The sequence below is a fragment of the Oncorhynchus nerka genome, linkage group LG28 (genome assembly GCF_034236695.1).
Source record: "Oncorhynchus nerka isolate Pitt River linkage group LG28, Oner_Uvic_2.0, whole genome shotgun sequence".
Lineage (NCBI taxonomy): Eukaryota > Metazoa > Chordata > Actinopteri > Salmoniformes > Salmonidae > Oncorhynchus > Oncorhynchus nerka.
The window spans coordinates 66,483,835-66,502,339 of NC_088423.1; the positions used below are offsets into that span (position 1 = coordinate 66,483,835).

General features: G+C 44.5%; 1 protein-coding gene across 1 annotated transcript in view; it reads right to left on the bottom strand.

Annotated features, from left to right (window-relative positions):
• LOC115113554 (coiled-coil domain-containing protein 102A-like) overlaps nucleotides 1–17,169 on the bottom strand; it is a 70,537-nt gene extending 53,368 nt beyond the window's left edge. Inside the window, exon 1 of the mRNA XM_029641334.2 lies at nucleotides 16,961–17,169. The gene's annotated coding sequence lies outside the window, so the exon portion shown is untranslated. The remainder of the gene's footprint in view (nucleotides 1–16,960) is intronic.
• Between the last annotated feature and the right edge of the window lie 1,336 nt (nucleotides 17,170–18,505).

Genomic DNA, 18,505 nt, shown 5'->3' on the forward strand with positions numbered 1-18,505 from the left:
ACAGCTGAGCCGACTAGAAGAACCTAGAGTTAAGACAAGAGCGGCTGCTCACGCCATCTTACCTCGTCTCTCCAAGGAGGATGATATTGAGGCCTTCCTCATGACCTTCGAAAGGACGGCCACCTTGGAAGAGTGGCCGCCCACAGAATGGGCGAGCGCATTAGCCCCTCTTTTTGACCGGGGTGGCTCAGGAAGCCTATTTTGACCTGGATTCCCGCGAAGCTGCGGACTATGGGCGACTAAAAACCGAGATCCTGTCCCGGTACCAGCTGACTGCCAGAGATAGGGCTGTAAAGTTCCATCAATGGACCTATACAGCTGATCAACCCGTCCGTGCCCAGATCTTCGCCTTAATACGACTGACGAAACAGTGGCTAGAACCTGGAAAGGGAGTAGGACATGTGATAGAGACTCTCGTAGTGGACAAGATATTGAGAGAATTACCCAGTGACTTAAAAGGGTTGTGGGGCAAGCCAACCCGTTGTCAGCCGACGACATAGCCCAGGCGGTGGAAACATATCGGTCTACAGGGGTGTTGTTAAAAGTGACAAGGAGGAACGGAAGGAGTCTTGCAATCCCGTACCACGACTCACCCCGGCGCTCTCGCCACCGAAACGTCCAAGCCCCTCCCGGAGGTGGGAGAAGTCAGCCACCACACAGCAGGGTCGGTGTTATAAATGTCAGTCTCCCAACCATTATGCCCCACAATGTCCTAGCAAGGATGAGCCCATGGTCACGGAGTCATCACTGCCTACCCCCACACATCCCGTTTTGAGGGGGCAGGATCAACACTGTTGGTTAGCAGAGTTAGCCCCAGCCTCAGAGATTCCGGTGCAAGTCGAAGGACAAGATGTGGTAGCTATTCTCGACTCGGGAAGTATGGTTACGTTAGTAGAGGAGCGGATGGTGACCTCCGCAACACTGCTACCAGACAAAGTAGCCGTATCCTGTATCCATGGAGACACCCACTATTACCCCACTGTGAATCTGCCTATTCTCACTCCAAAAGGAAGGTGTACAGTCAGGGCCGGGAAAGTGCCGCAGCTGAAGGTGCCATTATTGATCGGGAGAGACTGTCCCTTATATAAGGAGCTTCGGCAGATGACGTTATGCACGGGAAGAAGGGGGACAGGAAAGAAGAGAAAATCCAAGCCCGAGGTAGTAGTCCTACAAGGAGACGTAGCCGCGTCCTCGTCCTCTGCAGCAGAGGAAGAAATAACGACCCAACGTTTACGACAGATATTCCAAGAAACCACCGATGAAGACACATGTGAAGGGCTATACACAACGCAGGACGGAAGGAGCAACCAGGCGCTAAGGGATATATTTGAAGCTCCATCCGAGGAGGGAACCTGGAAGGGATTCTCCTCGGTCACCCCTGATGGGGATGTGGAACAACCTCCACATCCCTCTACCGAGGCCTCGACCTGCCCCAGGAATTAAAGGGACAGTTCGGCACCTCGCAGCATAGAGACCCAGACCTAAGGGAGGCCATGAGGAAGGTGAAGGTGATCGACGGGAGGAACGTCGACGGATCAGGTGAGCCCCTCTTCCTTACTATGCAATCAGGCGGGGTCTCTTATACTGGGTCGTACGACGAAGGGGGAAAACCAGGAATTACTAATGGTGCCTAGGCCATACAGAGATACAGTTCTACAGTTAGCCCATTCCCACGTCCTAGGAGGACACCTGGCACGAGACAAGACTATTGACAGAATCATGCAGAGATTCTATTGGCCCCGGGTCACCCGGGATGTGGCCAGGTATTGTAGGACGTGTGATCAATGTCAACGTACAGCCCCACGGCCACACCTACGTAACCCTTTGATTCCTCTCCCCATCATAGAGACTCCTTTGAACGCATAGCTATGGACCTCGTAGGACCCCTCCCAAAATCCGCCAGAGGACACGAGTACATCCTAGTGGTTATAGATTACGCTACCAAGTTCCCGGAGGCCATACCCCTGCGTAACATGTCGTCAAAGGGAATTGCCAAGGAGTTATTCCTGATGTTCTCTCGTGTGGGCCTCCCCAAGACTATCTTGACTGATCAAGGAACCCCGTTCATGTCCCGGTTGATGAAGGACTTGTGTCGGTTATATCAGGTTCAACAGATACGTACAAGCATATTCCACCCTCAAACAGACGGGTTGTGTGAACGCTTGAACAAAACGATAAAAAGCATGTTGAGAAGGGTGGTGTCCCGAGACGGGAAAAACTGGGACATGCTTCTCCCACACTTAATGTTTGCCCTGCGAGAAGTACCCCAGGCATCCACTGGATTCTCTCCGTTTGAATTGCTCTATGGCAGACCCTGTCGAGGAATCCTCGACTTAGCCAAGGAGACCTGGGAGACCCAACCATGCCCCTTTCGATCCACAATAGAACACGTTACCCTGATGAGAGACCGCCTGTCAGCAGTGTGGCCCATAGTCAAGGAGCATATGGAGAAGGCCCAAAGGACCCAAGGCCGGGCCTATGATAAGTCTGCGACCCCCGTGAGTTCACCGTGGGAGAGAAAGTGATGGTGCTTGTGCCCACGGCCGAACATCGCTTGCTGGCGCAGTGGAGGGGGCCCTACGAGGTAATGAAAAGGGTCTCACCGGTCAATTACCTCATCAAGCAACCTGACAGGAGGAAGAAGGTCCAAATCTATCACATAAACCTGCTGAAGACATACCATGGACGAGAGGAGGAGGTGGCTTTGATGGCCCTGGAGGGCAAAGGAAAAGAGGAGGCTCTACCACAGGTGCGCCGTGGCCAAACTCTCCTACCGGAGCAGTCAAGACAGGTAGACAAGCTGATTATGAACTTCGGTCGAATATTCTCTCCATTCCCAGGACAAACAGATGTCCTGTTCCACCATATCCACACTGAACCCGGCAAGAAGGTGCATGTCCGCCCTTACAGGATTCCTGAGGCTCGCAGAGTCATCGCTAAGAAAGAGGTGAGGGAGATGTTGAGGATGGGCGTGATCGAGCCCTCGACGAGTGAGTGGTCCAGTCCCATAGTCCTGGTCCCCAAATCCGATGGTAGTATGAGACTCTGCAACGACTTTAGGGCGTGAATGCCATCTCTACATTCGATGCGTATCCCATGCCCCGCGTGGATGAACTCTTGGAGCGCTTAGGAAAGGCCAAGTTCATCACTACCCTGGATTTGACGAAGGGATATTGGCAAGTGCCGGTGGCTCCGGAGGATCGCCCAAAGACTGCCTTCGCCACTCCAGAGGGGCTTTTCCAGTATGTGAGGATGCCCTTCGGACTGCACGGTGCCGCTGCAACCTTCCAACGCCTCATGGATGCCATTCTACGGCCCCATCAAGAGTATGCAGCGGCGTACATAGACGATGTGGTCATCCACAGCGAGGACTGGGATAGTCACCTCCTGCGATTACGGGCGGTGCTCGTGAGTTTGGAAGCCACAGGGTTGACAGCCAATCCAAATAAATGCTGCCTGGGTTTGTCCGAAGGAATACCTGGGGTACACCGTGGGGAATGGGAAAATACGCCCACAGGCAGAGAAGACCAGGGCAATTCGTGACTGGCCTCGACCCCGGACCAAGCGAGACGTTCGGGCCTTCTTAGGGATAACAGGATATTATCGCCGTTTTATCCCGGGATATGCAACCATTGCCAACCCCCTCACAAACCTCATCAGGAAAAACCTGCCAAACCAGGTAGAGTGGAAAGACGAGACGGAAGAGGCCTTTCAATTGTTAAAAGATGGCCTGTGTTCTGATCCCGTTCTACAGGCTCCGGACTTCTCACAAGAGTTCATTGTGCAGGTCGACGCCTCGGATACAGGGCTCGGGGCCGTACTAGCTCAGGGTAAAGGTGAAGCAGAGAAGCCGATTCTCTTCATTAGTAGGAAACTCAGCGATCGGGAACAGAGGTATGCGACCGTAGAGAAAGAGGCCTTAGCCATCAAGTGGGCCCTCGATTATCTCCGGTACTACCTACTGGGTCGGAGGTTTGCATTAGTTACTGACCATGCGCCCCTCACGTGGATGGCTGGTAAGAGAAACAATAACAACAGAATAGCCATATGGTTTTTGTCTTTACAACCATTCTCTTTCCATGTCATCCACAGGGCCGGATCGAGGAACGGGAATGCAGACGCGCTGTCCCGACGCGACCAAGACGGTGCGTCTGGCGCCCGACCCTCCGGTTCGGTCCTGGGGGGGAAGGTATGTGGACGGACCACTAGAGGGCAGGCTGGGCTCATGGATAGTTGCCCAACAGAGCCTGGGAGACAAGGTAACCAGAGTCAATTAAGCACAGCTGACGGTACTAATGAGATACTCTCCTTCCCCTATAAAAGAGAGAATGGAACCAGAAGAGAGGGGGGGAAACTATCTCTGGAAGATGGCCACCGAGAGAGGGAAGCTGTGCTGAAAGAACCACTAAGACGGTGACAAAACCGTGATTTATGTTTGTTGTAGTTTAAAGATTATCCTATTATGTTCTTGTTTCATCTGGAGAAGAAGATGTGTGTTTTTCCTTGGAAGATTTTTCATTGATTATGTTTGAATGTTTTTGTTGACAAAATACTCTCAATAGAGAACCGTGTTCAATCAGAAAAACCTTTTTCCTGACTCGTTTATTCCACCTTCCCGCTTTAGAGTGACGCCTAATTACTTGGTACGCTCACAGCGCACATAAATCACACCCTATTGCTGCAGACGATGGCATGAGATTTGGTCACCAATGTTGACATTCTAACCCCATCGCTAAACTGTTGGGGTGGGAAGTGTGAAATGTTCATTTCACATTTTCCCTCCAACCTCAGCCCCCACAAAGATGTTTTAGTCACACCACATTCAGGGACAAGATCAGAGAGAAGATGCCTTGAAGGAGAGGAAATGGACACTGGACAGCCATACAAAATGAATAAAAGCAGAATCACAAAGCTCCATGAAATTCCAAAGCACAAACATTACTGGATGGAGGTCATTTGGAAGACTTTTTAAACAAACACAAACGAACACTCATCCCACATGCAAACACATGAACCCACAAATAAACAAATACCAAAGGATGACTCACAGACCGAGGTCGCAGGTCCCTGTAACTACTAACAGGAGTCCCTATGACAGTCGCCCACATTAAAAGTCTCATTGATGTGATCAAAGAGCAAACTGGAGCTGAACTGGAGCAGAATCGCAGCAGGATATAAACTAGATCTAATTAAAAGAGTACAACTGCAGTCAGAGGAATGTGTGTGGGATTTTTTACAGACTTGGAAGTGGGATGAGGATGAGGTGAGACGTAATTACATTGCAATGGGCTTTGGACACCTTAAAAGTGCTACTGTACATGACTACAATCCCTTACAATCAATTCATATTGTCTACTCGTTTAGAGGATTGGTTACCACACACCTATACATGTCTGCATAAACAAATGCACACATACAATGTACGCAACACGACACACATATTGAACATATTTTGAAGGCTTCACTAATATATAATAACTATTTGAGGTACATACAGTATATTTGTCCTATTTCACACATGGACAAGAATGTATTATACAGGTGTGATTTGGAAATGTGTATTTTGCGTATTCCAACTCCCCACGAGACACCCTTGGAGAGTGGGGTCACAACCAGCCAGACCCTGGAGCAATTAAGTCTTTGTGGCTTGCTCCGGGGCACAGGGACATATTTTATACCTTGTCAGCTCGGGGGATTCAAAGTAGCGATCTTTCGGTTACTGGCCCAATGCTCTAACCGCTAGGTTACCTGTCGCCTGTGTTGTGGCGATGATGTGCTGTGTTCAGCATAGTGGCCTTGCTCTGTCTCAGAGTTGTCTCTCCCTGTGTATTGCTGACTGAGTGTCCAGAGTCTAGAGCGGCTCTGCACTATTAAATAGCCATCATTTATTCAGCAGCCAGCCCAGAGCCCAGGCAGGCCAGGAAGTGATGGAGGGCTGGAGAGATACTATTTGACTGCCTGTTTCACTGCCTGCTCTCTGCAGCTTGGTGAGTGTATACAGTATATCTTTCAGCCCTGTGTTACAGCTCCTAAGCTAAGAGTAGATCACATCTGACTGCAGGGTACGAGCTTCAAAGCGTGAAACAAATTAATTAATTTTGATGGGCAATTTCTGCATACTCTTTACAGTTAGGGTTAAGTTTAGGTATTAACTCTGAATGGTTAAGGTAAGGGTTAAGGTTTGGGATAGACTCAAATCTCAAAAACAACTTTCTACTGCTGGATTCAAACTTGAAACCTTTTGAATCGGAGGCAATCTGCCTCCGATTCCAAAGGTTACAAATTCGAATCTAGCAATAGAAAGTTGTTTCTAGTTGTATGCCTTATCCAAATGCCCTATCAAAACCAAAACCTACTTGAAGGTAACAGAGCTTCACTGTTGCCCCTAGAGGCCAGTTTCCACGTCCTGACGTCCTCAGCCAGGGATGGATGTCGAATACTGACCTGGCAGGTTAATGCCGCAGTACAAACCCAAATTTATCTCTCCCCATTAGTGGGGTCAAACTGTCTGGGATTAGGGGCTAGAGAGGGAGGAGCATATCACCCATATAAACTCCAACAGAAACACACATAAAGTTTGTTGTAAAGGCCATCTGGTCTGTTGATAGGTTGCTTCCTTGTTGGAGCAGAGCGACACAAGGCTCAGATCTGTCCGTAACCCCCCTTACAGGCATCTCCTACAAGCACTAAAATGACCCAGCAGGATTAGGACGTTTTATTGAACGAAGCTGGGGGTGTAGGGAGAAGACACCAGTCACAGTAGGTTCAAAGATCTTTTGTCAGGAGATGTAAAAGAAACACCCCAATATATCCACTATCCCCATTTTAGTCATTTTCTCCTCTCTTCTACCATCACCTCAATCCCTCTCCTTGTCCACTCGTACCTCTCCTCTATTCTTCCCACTATCTTCCCCATCCTCCTCCTCCCTCTCTGCTGTCACTACTGGGGCTACAGTGGTTCGAGCAGATTCTGAGTGACAGAGTGAATCCTGCATGTCCTCTCCTCCTCAGTGGAGCTGCTCCTCTCTGCAGGGCCCGTCAGCTCAGTGAGGAGTCCTGCAGTTTCAGTCAGAGGAAAACACTAACAATCAGTCCACCACGCCCTCCCATCTGTCCCCCTGCCTCTCAGCTCCCCTTCCCTTAATCATACCTGTCCCCAAAACAGCATTTATTTTTCCATTATTTTCCAACAGTATTGATAAGGTCTCCAGCACAATAAGGAATCATTTGCTATATCCCAATTTCAGCTTGCACGGTTTAATTAAAATCGGAAATGGACCACCTCACATGCTGTTAGGAACGATTAAATAAAAGCCCCAACTCACTCCATGGAGCAGACAATATTATTAGTCATGGGACGACTTTACCTCCCAGGATGGGCCTCAGTGTTTCTTCGCTCTCAGTGTGAAGTGTGCCCGTGAACACATCAGCCAAGCGGATGAGCTGTCCATTATTTACACACAACTTAAAGGTTAACTCAATAAATTGCCTCGGCAGACAGGTGTTGAGGAGAGCAAGAGAGAGCGAGAGAGAGAGGCTCTCAGTTAGTTCGTTTAACTAGAGGCAAGTGTCAGGGAATAAGGACAAAAATCCAATGGGATGGTAAATACTGTGGCTGGAACATCAAGCAGGCTACGTTTTGCCGCTAAGTGCAATAAGCCCAACCCCTCACCACAGGATTGAGGCCACACTAGTGCTATAACACAGTGGGGTAAAAGACAATCACTAACGCTGGGGTGGAGACAGATCCTCAGTCCAGTTAGTAGTAGGTGTTAAGTTGCAGTAAAAGGATACAGGCTGTAGAGTATGGATTAAGGCACCTTCCCTTTATTGATCTGACTACATTTACATTACATTTAAGTCATTTAGCAGACGCTCTTATCCAGAGCAACTTACAAATTGGTGCGTTCACCTTGACTACTTTATTTAGGCATGAATCACATCTTTCTGCCAGACAAAGATGGCTGGCGCTGTGCAGAGCAACTGTGCAGAGCTTGTGTAACTTGTTCTTACTTTTCATCAAATAGAGGGTCCTATTTCTGACAGGGGGCCCGCCCCTATTAGCCGGACATCATGGGTAAGTGGTGGCGGCTGTAAGGCAGAAGTAATTGAGCATTAAAGCTCTCTAAATCTGTCTGCACGTGGGCGGACGGAGAGAAACTACAGGATCAGACATTATGATAGGCTCTCCCAGAAGGAGAGGTTTTACTTTGACGCCAACTGCCAAAAGAGGGAAACCGAATACCTCCAGGAATCTCAACAGAGGCTGACCAACGTTACTGTCTAAGACTTTAAATGATAACTCACATGTTGTCCCAGTTGGTAGCGGGATGTGTTGGCAGTCCCCCACATCCCAACAAAGCCCATTCAGTCAGTGCGGTCAGACTACCTGTGGGTATTTCTGTGTAACTGGCTTTGAGATCAACTAGTCCTGCGCAGCAATCTGAGGAGGCTTCAGAGACCTTCATGTGATTGCACCTATAGGAACATAGTCCTCCCTCATATCACTATGAAAGGCAGAACTGACAGCAGACCAAAATAAATCCTTCTCATGGTCTTCTCATCAACACATACAGAGGAAACAGGACGACAATAAAATATGGCATACCAGCATTTATGAGCTCGTATTATAGCAACTGTTTTTGGCTACGTCGACGCCAAATTTTGTCTGGTCAAGGCTGATGGCAGTCTTGGCCTCCACCAATGAAGAGTTAAGGAAATTCAATTTCAATAAATTATCCAGAAACGCAGATTGCCTAAGACTTATTTTTATTTACTTCAGTGCTTTTATTAACTTATTACAGACATGCATCTACATTTGGTTTGCATGACACACTTGTGTCTTTAATACACACCAAACACACTCATAAATACACAGCGCCCAATGGAATCTGGGCTGCATTACATTAGGGAGAGCAGAGCTAGGTTCTTTAATGTAGCCGAGGCCTGGTCCTCCTCACCATTCGTTCCACTGACAGACCAAACCAGGGCCGATGTCTGCACTCTGTGGACGTAAATAGGGGCCTCTTTCTCTAATAACGAAGCACATAGCATGCCACAGTCCCTCTCAACCTAAAGCCACAAACAGCTGCTTCTGGTGCATCTGGCAGACTGCTTAGAGAGGCACAGATCGCCCAATGATGTCAGTCTGTTTGTCCCACCCAAAGGGCTACAGGGTGACTTACGGCCACTCCCTGGAGAGAGGGCAGTCAAACTTGTTTCCAATTTGGAAGGAGAGGGAAGGAAATAGGGGGTTTGTCAGTGGTGGTCAGTCAATTCCCCAACTCTGTTGTCTGCTCCACCCACATCTCCTTCCTGTGGTCTCCGGACAACAACATAACAATCTCTGAAAACAACATTAAAGTCACACACACTTGGGTTAAAGAAGCTAGAGTTAAACAGAAGGCTGCTTTAATGGCAGCAACCCCAGCAAGATTGCCCGATAGTGATGCCCCATTGACAGACAAGACCAAAGGCATTCCATGCCTTGCTCAAATGTAACATTACTGCCAAACAGTAATAACAACGTCTCATATAAAGCTAAAGTCAGAGATTCTGTCAGCTTCACATGGAAAGACTTGCAGGTAGTACCGGGTTCACATCAACAGCCACTGAATCAGAGCTTTTTCTAAACTGTTGTGATGCTCTATTTTTTTTAATGCTTAAACTCAGAAAGGAGCCATATTTCAACAAATCTACTACTCTCTGTAACAGCTGACATTATGTCATCAAAACGTTCACAGGAGCCATGTGCCCCTGAGGCCATATTCATGGCAAGCAAGGTCCTTCTTCCACTTTGTTCCAGTGAAATATGCAGTCTCCGAGGGTGTCTTGGAGGATTTGATATGCAAGAAAAAAACATATTTCCAATTCACACATGCGTATAATACACACTAGAGGTCGACCGATTATGATTTTTCAACGCCGATGCCGATACCGATTATTGGAGGACCAAAAAAAGCAGGTACCGATTAAACGGCAGATTTTTAAAAATATATTTGTAATAATGACAATTACAACAATACTGAATGAACACTTATTTTAACTTAATATAATACATCAATAAAAATACATTTAGCCTCAAATAAATAATGAAACAGGTTCAATTTGGTTTAAATAATGCAAAAACAAAGTGTTGGAGAAGTAAAAGTGCAATATGTGCCATGTAAAAAAGCTAACAGTTTCAGTTCCTTGCTCAGAACATGAGAACATATGAAAGTTGGTGGTTCCTTTTAACATGAGACTTCAATATTCCAAGGTAAGAGGTTTTAGGTTGTAGTTAATATAGTATTTATAGTAATATTTCTCTCTATACCATTTGTATTTCATATACCTTTGACTATTGGATGTTCTTATAGGCACTTTAGTATTGCCAGTGTAACAGTATAGCTTCCGTCCCTCTCCTCGCCCCTACCTGGGTTCGAACCAGGAAAACATCGACAACAGCCACACTCGAAGCAGTGTTACCCATGCAGAAAAAGGGGAACAACCACTCCAAGTCTCAGAGCGAGTGACGTTTGAAAAGCTATTAGCGCGCACCCCGCTAACTAGCTAGCCATTTCACATCGGTTACACCAGCCATTAGGCTGATAGGCTTGAAGTCATAAACAGCCCTGTGCTTGCAAAGAGCTGCTGGCAAAATGCACAAAAGTGCTGTTTGAATGAATGCTTACGAGCCTGCTACTGCCTACCATCGCTCAGTCAGACTGCTCTATCAAATATCAAATCATATACTTAATTATAACCTAATAACACACAGAAATACGAGCCTTTGGTCATTAATATGGTCGAATCCGGAAACTATAATTTAGAAGACAAAACGTTTATTATTTCAGTGAAATACGGAATCGATCGGTATTTTATCTAAACGGGTCTAAATATTCTTGTTACATTGTACAACCTTCAATGTTATGTCATAATTACATATAATTCTGGCAAATTAGGCGACCCAAACTGTTGCATATACACTGACTCTGCGTGCAATGAACGCAAGAGAAGTGACACAATTTCACCTGGTTAATATTGCCTGCTAACCTGGATTTCTTTTAGCTAAATATGCAGGTTTAAAAATATATACTTCTGTGTATTTAATTTTAGAAAGACATTGGTGTTTACGGTTAGGTAGAGTCGTGCAACGATTGCGCTTTTTTAAATCATCACCCAGCGTTGCATCGATTATATGCAACGTAGGACACACTAGATAAACTAGTAATATCATCAACAATGTGTAGTTAGCTAGTGATTATGATTGATTGATTGTTTTTTATAAGATAAGTTTAATGCTAGCTAGCAACTTACCTTAGATTCTACCGCATTCGTGTAAAAGGCAGGCTCCTCATGGAGTGCAATGAGAGGCAGGTGGTTAGAGCATTGGACTAATTAACCGTAAGGTTGCAAGATTGAATCCCAGAGCTGACAAGGTAAAAATCTGTCGTTCTGCCCCTGAACAAGGCAGTTAACCCACCGTTCCTAGGCCGTCATTGAAAATAAGAATGTGTTCATAACTGACTTGCCTAGTCAAATAAAGGTGTAAAAATTCAGATTAATCGGTCGACCTCTAATACACACGTGTACATGTGTGAAATAGGACAAATATATTACTATGCAAAGGCCAGCAAATTCCTCCTAGATCCTCTCATCATTGATAAAAAGTATTTTCTTCTCTCCATTCTCCCAGGTTTGGCCTGCTAGCAGGTTCTGGTCAGAGAGAGAGAGAGAGAGAGAGAGAGAGAGAGAGAGAGAGGCTAACACAAAGTGCTTTCATAGACACAGTCCTACTGTGAGATATCATCGACATCTGTCTTATCACAGCTCCTCATCAGAGCCACAAGTCTCAATCTGACACCAAGTGTAAACAGCTCACCCACCTAGCTGCTCAGAGCATGGACGGACTGGACAGACAAAAATAAATGACACAAACCAACCCTAACTGTCTCAAGATCTTAAGTAAAATAGTGATGGACGCTGGTTATTGATACATGATCCTCTACATACAAGATAAGATCTAAACCTGTGTGATGGTGCCATACTGAACACTATGCAGACCTCTGGGTATCGGCCATATCATCCGTTATCACAGTGGTGAGTCACGAGTGTGCTCTGCAGAAGGCTGACAATTCAATTTAGAGATTAGGACACCAACAAGCAAACAAGAACTGTCTCTTATCTCTTAACCTTTTCAAGTGTGAATTCCAAATATCTCTCCCCAGCGTGAGTTTCTTTATGCGTGAGATGTCAGAATGCACTCCCTGTTCCAAAATGTGATTGTTACGCAACAGGAAAGACCGTGCTGCCCTCAGGCTTTACTGAGCAGGACAAACTTCTCTCTTCGAAGAGAGTCCAAGCACTTCCCCAGTGTTTCCCCAAATCAAGTATGCAGACATTTGCGCAGTCTTGCACAAATGTTCCCCCCCTGGCACATTTTCTGTCTGGGGCTCGCATTGTCTTTGTTGTTGTTTTCCTTACAAATAATAACTTTGGACATGTGTGTGTGTGTGTGTTCCTATCAAAGTAAGTGCCTTATTTTCTGTATATCATGTTGTTGTTTCTACTGTAGCATACCGTATGTATGGAGCATAATGTATTTACTGTTTTATTCACATGTTTTCAAAGACTGGTGACAAATCATGCATTTCAATTCTTGCATAGATTGTAATGAACACATATGATGTGTGTAAAAATACTTTTTGGAACGTTGTATGGGTTAAGAACAGCTAATATTAAGCTATTTGCCAGCTAGGTGTGACGCCATGTTTGTTGACATTATACTCCTTCCAGTTCTCTGCTGCCAATGACTGGAACGAACTACGAAAATCTCTGAAACTGGAAACACTTATCTTCCTCACTAGCTTTAAGCACCAGCAGTCAGAGCAGCTCACAGATTACTGCACCTGTACATAGCCCATCTATAATTTAGCCCAAACAACTACCTCTTTCCCTACTGTATTTATTTTATTTTATTTATTTATTTATTTTGCTCCTTTGCACCCCATTATTTTTATTTCTACTTTGCACATTCTTCCACTGCAAATCTACCATTCCAGTGTTTTACTTGCTATATTGTATTTACTTTGCCACCATGGCCTTTTTTTGCCTTTACCTCGCTTATCTTACCTCATTTGCTCACATCGTATATAGACTTGTTTCTTCTGTATTATTGACTGTATGTTTGTTTTACTCCATATGTAACTCTGTGTTGTTGTATGTGTCGAACTGCTTTGCTTTATCTTGGCCAGGTCACAATTGTAAATGAGAGCTTGTTCTCAACTTGCCTACCTGGTTAAATAAAGGTGAAATAAAATAAAACATAAATACAATGCTTAGTGGGAGTCACGTAAACGTCTGTCAGACCAAAGATGTTATAACAAAATGAGGTGAAGGGATAGTTCGCTAATTTTCCGTGTAAACTTCCGGAAGTGAATGAAGGGAAGTGAATGACGGTAGACGACACACCCCCTTCAACATGCATACTGCAAACAGACCAAACTCATCTTGTCTCCTCTTCCTATCTTTGGTTGGAGCGGAAAAACAAATATGCGAGCACAAACAACCCATCGTCGGATTACTTCCAATTTTTGGAACGTTTTTTACTCAATTATTTCGATCAATGGTGAGCTCACCTGTGATGTGATGAATTGCAAAATAGGAATTGCTATTAGCTCATTCATATTATGGTTTCTGTCAGCCCGAGCATCAGCGCTAGGTTTGGATGATTGTGTTATGCTGTCGATACTTCTGTGAATGTCTGAGCATCCACAAATAAACGGGTCACATTCAGGACATAACGTTGTAAGGACTGTGTTTATGCAAAATGTTTCTGTGAGAAAACAGCTCAAACGCTTACTGTTGCGTCAATCGAAAATGGACGTTCTAAATAACTGTTCTAATCGGTTTGAGCGTACGCTGCAGGGACCACTGTAGAATGATCACACCTGTGTGTTGGTACGTCTCAAAGCGTTAATGAGCTTCTGGATCAGTCATTAAGCCAAGCCTCAGACTGTAAAACTCATCCTAAGACTGATGACATGAAGACAATAAGCATGGTCATGGGGCTGGCTGAGATAGCACTGCAATAGGAGCTTCTATACATCAATCCGTCATAGGGTCTCTGTCCCTGACCATGAATTTACCAGTGCAGAGCTGATAGAAGAAATGGCTCCTTAAACATGTATTAACAGTCATTACTTATTGCACCCAATTGCCACAGAGGTCTACTGACGTCAGCTCTGATTGGTCACTTGTTTTTCTTCTGGATACGTCTTCCAGTCGGGAATAAATAACAATATGTATAGATCTCCTGTTGAGGGCAACTTGACTTCAAAGCCCAAAGACATGTCAGTCAAATAACTGGATTAGAGTGATAGAGAGAGCAAATGGAATGGAGAAGGGGGTTTGAGGGGAGAGCAAACACCAGGACAGAGTAAAGAGCTGGGTGTGGAGGAATGGAATGCATTTAGCGAGAATGATTGTAGGTACACTGTCAATTTGTCATGCAGGCTACATACCAATTGCTCTTGATTGCACCGAAATAAACACAGTACAGATTCCAGTATTTATCCTGGACATTCACTAAAAGAGTAGCCGTGCTACACTTAACCACTAGTACTCTATGAGCCATTGTTATAGTCTGACATTGTTTATGTAAGTGTTGAGATGTGTGGAGAGGTATTGGAGGATGTTGATATTCCACACAGGAACTTAGACAAAGGAGAGGTATTTTCAAAGCCAAAGGCACAGTCTACTCTACATTAAGCGAAGAGTCTTTGGGTTTTCAGAAAAGCGGTACATCAATCCTGTGTAGTTATTGTTATTACTCACACACACACACACAGATTCAGAATATCAGTTCACAGACCCACAGTCTGATGCATGTGGCACGCAAGCAGATGGGTATCTGCCATCCTAAAAATGGGGTGTTGCCATGACAACCACACATGGTGGCGTTGTACATCTCTATGTGTGCGTGTGTCCGTGTGCGTGTGTGTGTGAGTGAGAGAAGAAACCCAATAGAAATGGGAATTATCTCAGTATTTGGGTCTGTCTGTTTAGCTGCCCCATGCATCAGGGAGCCATTAAGTAGCTTACTAAAGCAAGCCCAGTTAGTGTTCGGACATTCATTCAGGGGGTTATGTGCCTGAATGTGGGGAGTAAGGTTGTAAAGAAAAGATCAGCTGGACTCATCCCCATCATCCTCATTCTTGTCATCTTCATCAACAGTCATCCAGTAGGTAAGCAGACTATAGTAGGCTAAACAGGGACATCACTGGGGTGGACTACAGCCAGAGTGGCCAGGGTTTCAGTGAGCATGTCTTACTCAGCCCCAAGCCTGGTTAGTCGAGACAGGAGCATTGAGAAAAGAAGCAGAATAAAGGGGAGAAAGAGAGAAATCATGACATCTGTGGGCGACAAGAGGCCTCAAGATTATTTTGAAAAAAGGTGGAGGTGGAGAAAGGGGAACATTGTGAGAGTTATTGGGCCGGCTGTACTATAAATCCATTTTCACTTTTCCGCAAGATTTTATTTAAATGCTCTCTATTGTAACTATTTTTAAAACGGAAACCAATATGCGAAGATGACAACCTACCATTATAATTTAGAGTGGTGGGATTTATCGTGGAATAATATTTTCTGTGGCCTTGGAGTTGCTATTACAAGTGTGGAAAATGTGAGAGTGACCTGGGCTTAACAAAACGTGTCTGACCTCACGTTAACACTGTTTTGAAGTGGGAGGCCAAGGGTGTTTTTTTAAGATGGGTGTAAAGGCAGATGGCCCAGACCCAGACCCAGCCTGGAGGAAAAAAATATGTTATGTTTTTAAAAACCTGAAGGCTATATCCATTCAATCAAAACCGCTTGGTATGTTTGGGAAGGGGAAAAGAGATGAAAGGGAGAGGAAGAGAGACACATGGAGATAGAAAGAGGAATGGAGTTCACTTGAAAACAAACCATAATAAACATGTCCCATTGATTCAATGTCACTTTCACAGTACTATGAAAAATATAACAACAAAAAACATGTAATGGGGTACCCTAAAATAAGATTATACAGCATAGTAGGCTACAGAGCAGGAATCATCTCCTGGGAAACACCCATTCCTTACAAACAAACAAAATTAAAAAGAAGGGAAAAGATGTCATGTAACAATGGAATTTCCAACAAAGTAGGCCTACACACAAAAAAATGTATATTTAGAAAAAGATCAAGCAGAGATTTCCAGTCCTGTAGAACGAATTAACTCCCATGCTGATGTTAACACTGTAGAGCTAGTTCTTTGACAACAATGATGGCACAAAACTTTCAGCAGATGGATTCGCCAAGAACGATACATCTGAATGTAAAAAACGTGTCACTCCACAAACCTGTTATTCTGTGTCATTCAACGGTCTCATTCAACAGTCCTCTAAAATTGTCGTAGCAAATACTGTAGTGTAGCATGATTGTTTCTTCAATAAGAGGTACAGTATCAATCAAACTTGTGAACTTCGCACTTTGTTGTGAGATTGTAACACACGCGCCTCGTTATAAACGAGTTATAAGTGCGTCAATGCAGTTCATAAGCAAAGCCATTTCACAGTGGAAATGTCGGTCAACTCAAACAGAGAATAATTAAGTCCTGACAGCTACAATACTACCAGCGAGCTAGGTGGTGACGAAAAAATAATTCCATTATATTAACTTCATGGTGTGGTAATTCTGTAGTAAAAGCGAGCAATAATGGGTTTGTAACAATGTATCAACATTGTCAAGTTAAGTCAACATACAGACAAACGTATTATATGTATTCACGAATGTTGAATAATATCCATGCGCACACAAGGACAGAAAGGGATCAGACTGGGCTTTCCTGCATGGAATTCTGCCGTGTTGTCTGTCATTTGACACCCCGGTGTTGAAAGCAAGCTGTGGCTTTTAAGTGAAACTAGCTGTCCACTGCAGAATAAAATACATATATGCACATACCTTTATAATGGCACAATTTCAGTTTATTCTAAATGCCACTTGATGCGATATTTGTTGGATAGAAGTCGCTATCCTCTCTTCGCTAGTCTTAACCTCATTCTTCCAACAGGAATTTCTCCTTGGGAATTGGAGGTACCGCTGACCGAGTGGGGAAGCGAAAAGGGGTGGGACTTGGAGACGAAGCTTTGAAACCGTCCATCCAGCCTACTGACAGTTTGAGCATTTGCTTAAATATGGAACGCCGTTTGTGTTTTTGCTGTCAAAAATATATACACGTCAAATAACACTATCTGACGTGTCAAATAACACTATTTGACGTGTCAAATAAGCCTGTTGACCAATCAGGACACGAATATGACTGCACGTCACATAATAATTGAACACGTTAATTAATTGTCGACGTAATTATTGCACTTTGATTACACTATCACTCGCGTTTCATAGGTCACAACGATGCACGGAAAACGTATGCTATGACGCTAGTCAAGTTTTGTCTTGCGCCGGTGCCGCTACCGCACGAGCGTAGACACACTTCCCCAAGCTCTGGACAGTGCTGGTTGTTAAAAAGCTAGCTAGCTGATGGATTCAAACAATGTTTTTCACCAAAAACATAGCAAAACGAGATCATATGTTTCAGTAGCTATCGTTAGCTATCTATCTAGCTAAGTGTCATCATCTAAAATACCCCTGATTTATAAGACGGTTCTTATTTGATTAATGGTGGTCGGACCCACCTATGTGAAGCTAGCCACAATAGTGGAATTTGCGGTTTGCCTTCAAAATAAAAGTATCTCACTGAAAGTCATGCAAACAATACAAATAGTGGAATCGTGCCATAATTGAAGAGATCCTGCTAAACGAGGTTGGAATGTTCTTATATAAATCAACAAAAGGCAATAATTTGTTAATTTGACAAAAATCTGTTTAAATCACACTGGACGTATTAGACTAGAATTGCATTGAGGGCATATTTATTTCTCTTTACAGCCTTCCCTATGGGTTGTGGATCATTGACAGTCTACTCAGTGACACCCAGAGAACCTTTAGCGTCATAGCTCTTATTGCGGGACTCTGAAACCACTGTGAATTGAGCCACATTTATTGTACCAGTCAACCTACTATGTTGTATTGAACACTATTCCAGAGGAAAATAATACAACGTGGATGTGTTGGAGCCTGATAACTCACGAGGACTTTGGGAAAAAGCACTTGGGTAATGAGTAGGCTGATACCCCATTTCATTGATCCCCAATCGTTAGGTAAGGCTGTACAGTGCAATAAGAATGTCAATATGCACATTAGACTGACTGTGGAGGTGATTTCCCACAGTCACAGTCCTGCAATAAGAGCTACGACGCTAATATTTCCGTAAACTCTTCACAGTTGTGTTCTCTGGGTGTCACCTAGTAGACTGATACCCAATTTCATTGCTCCACATTCCAACACTCCAACCATGTTTAACATGATCAAGTCTAAATATGGCATGATTTCAACAATTATAGCCTTTTGCATCACTTTTAAAGAGGGACTTTTATTTTAAAGGTG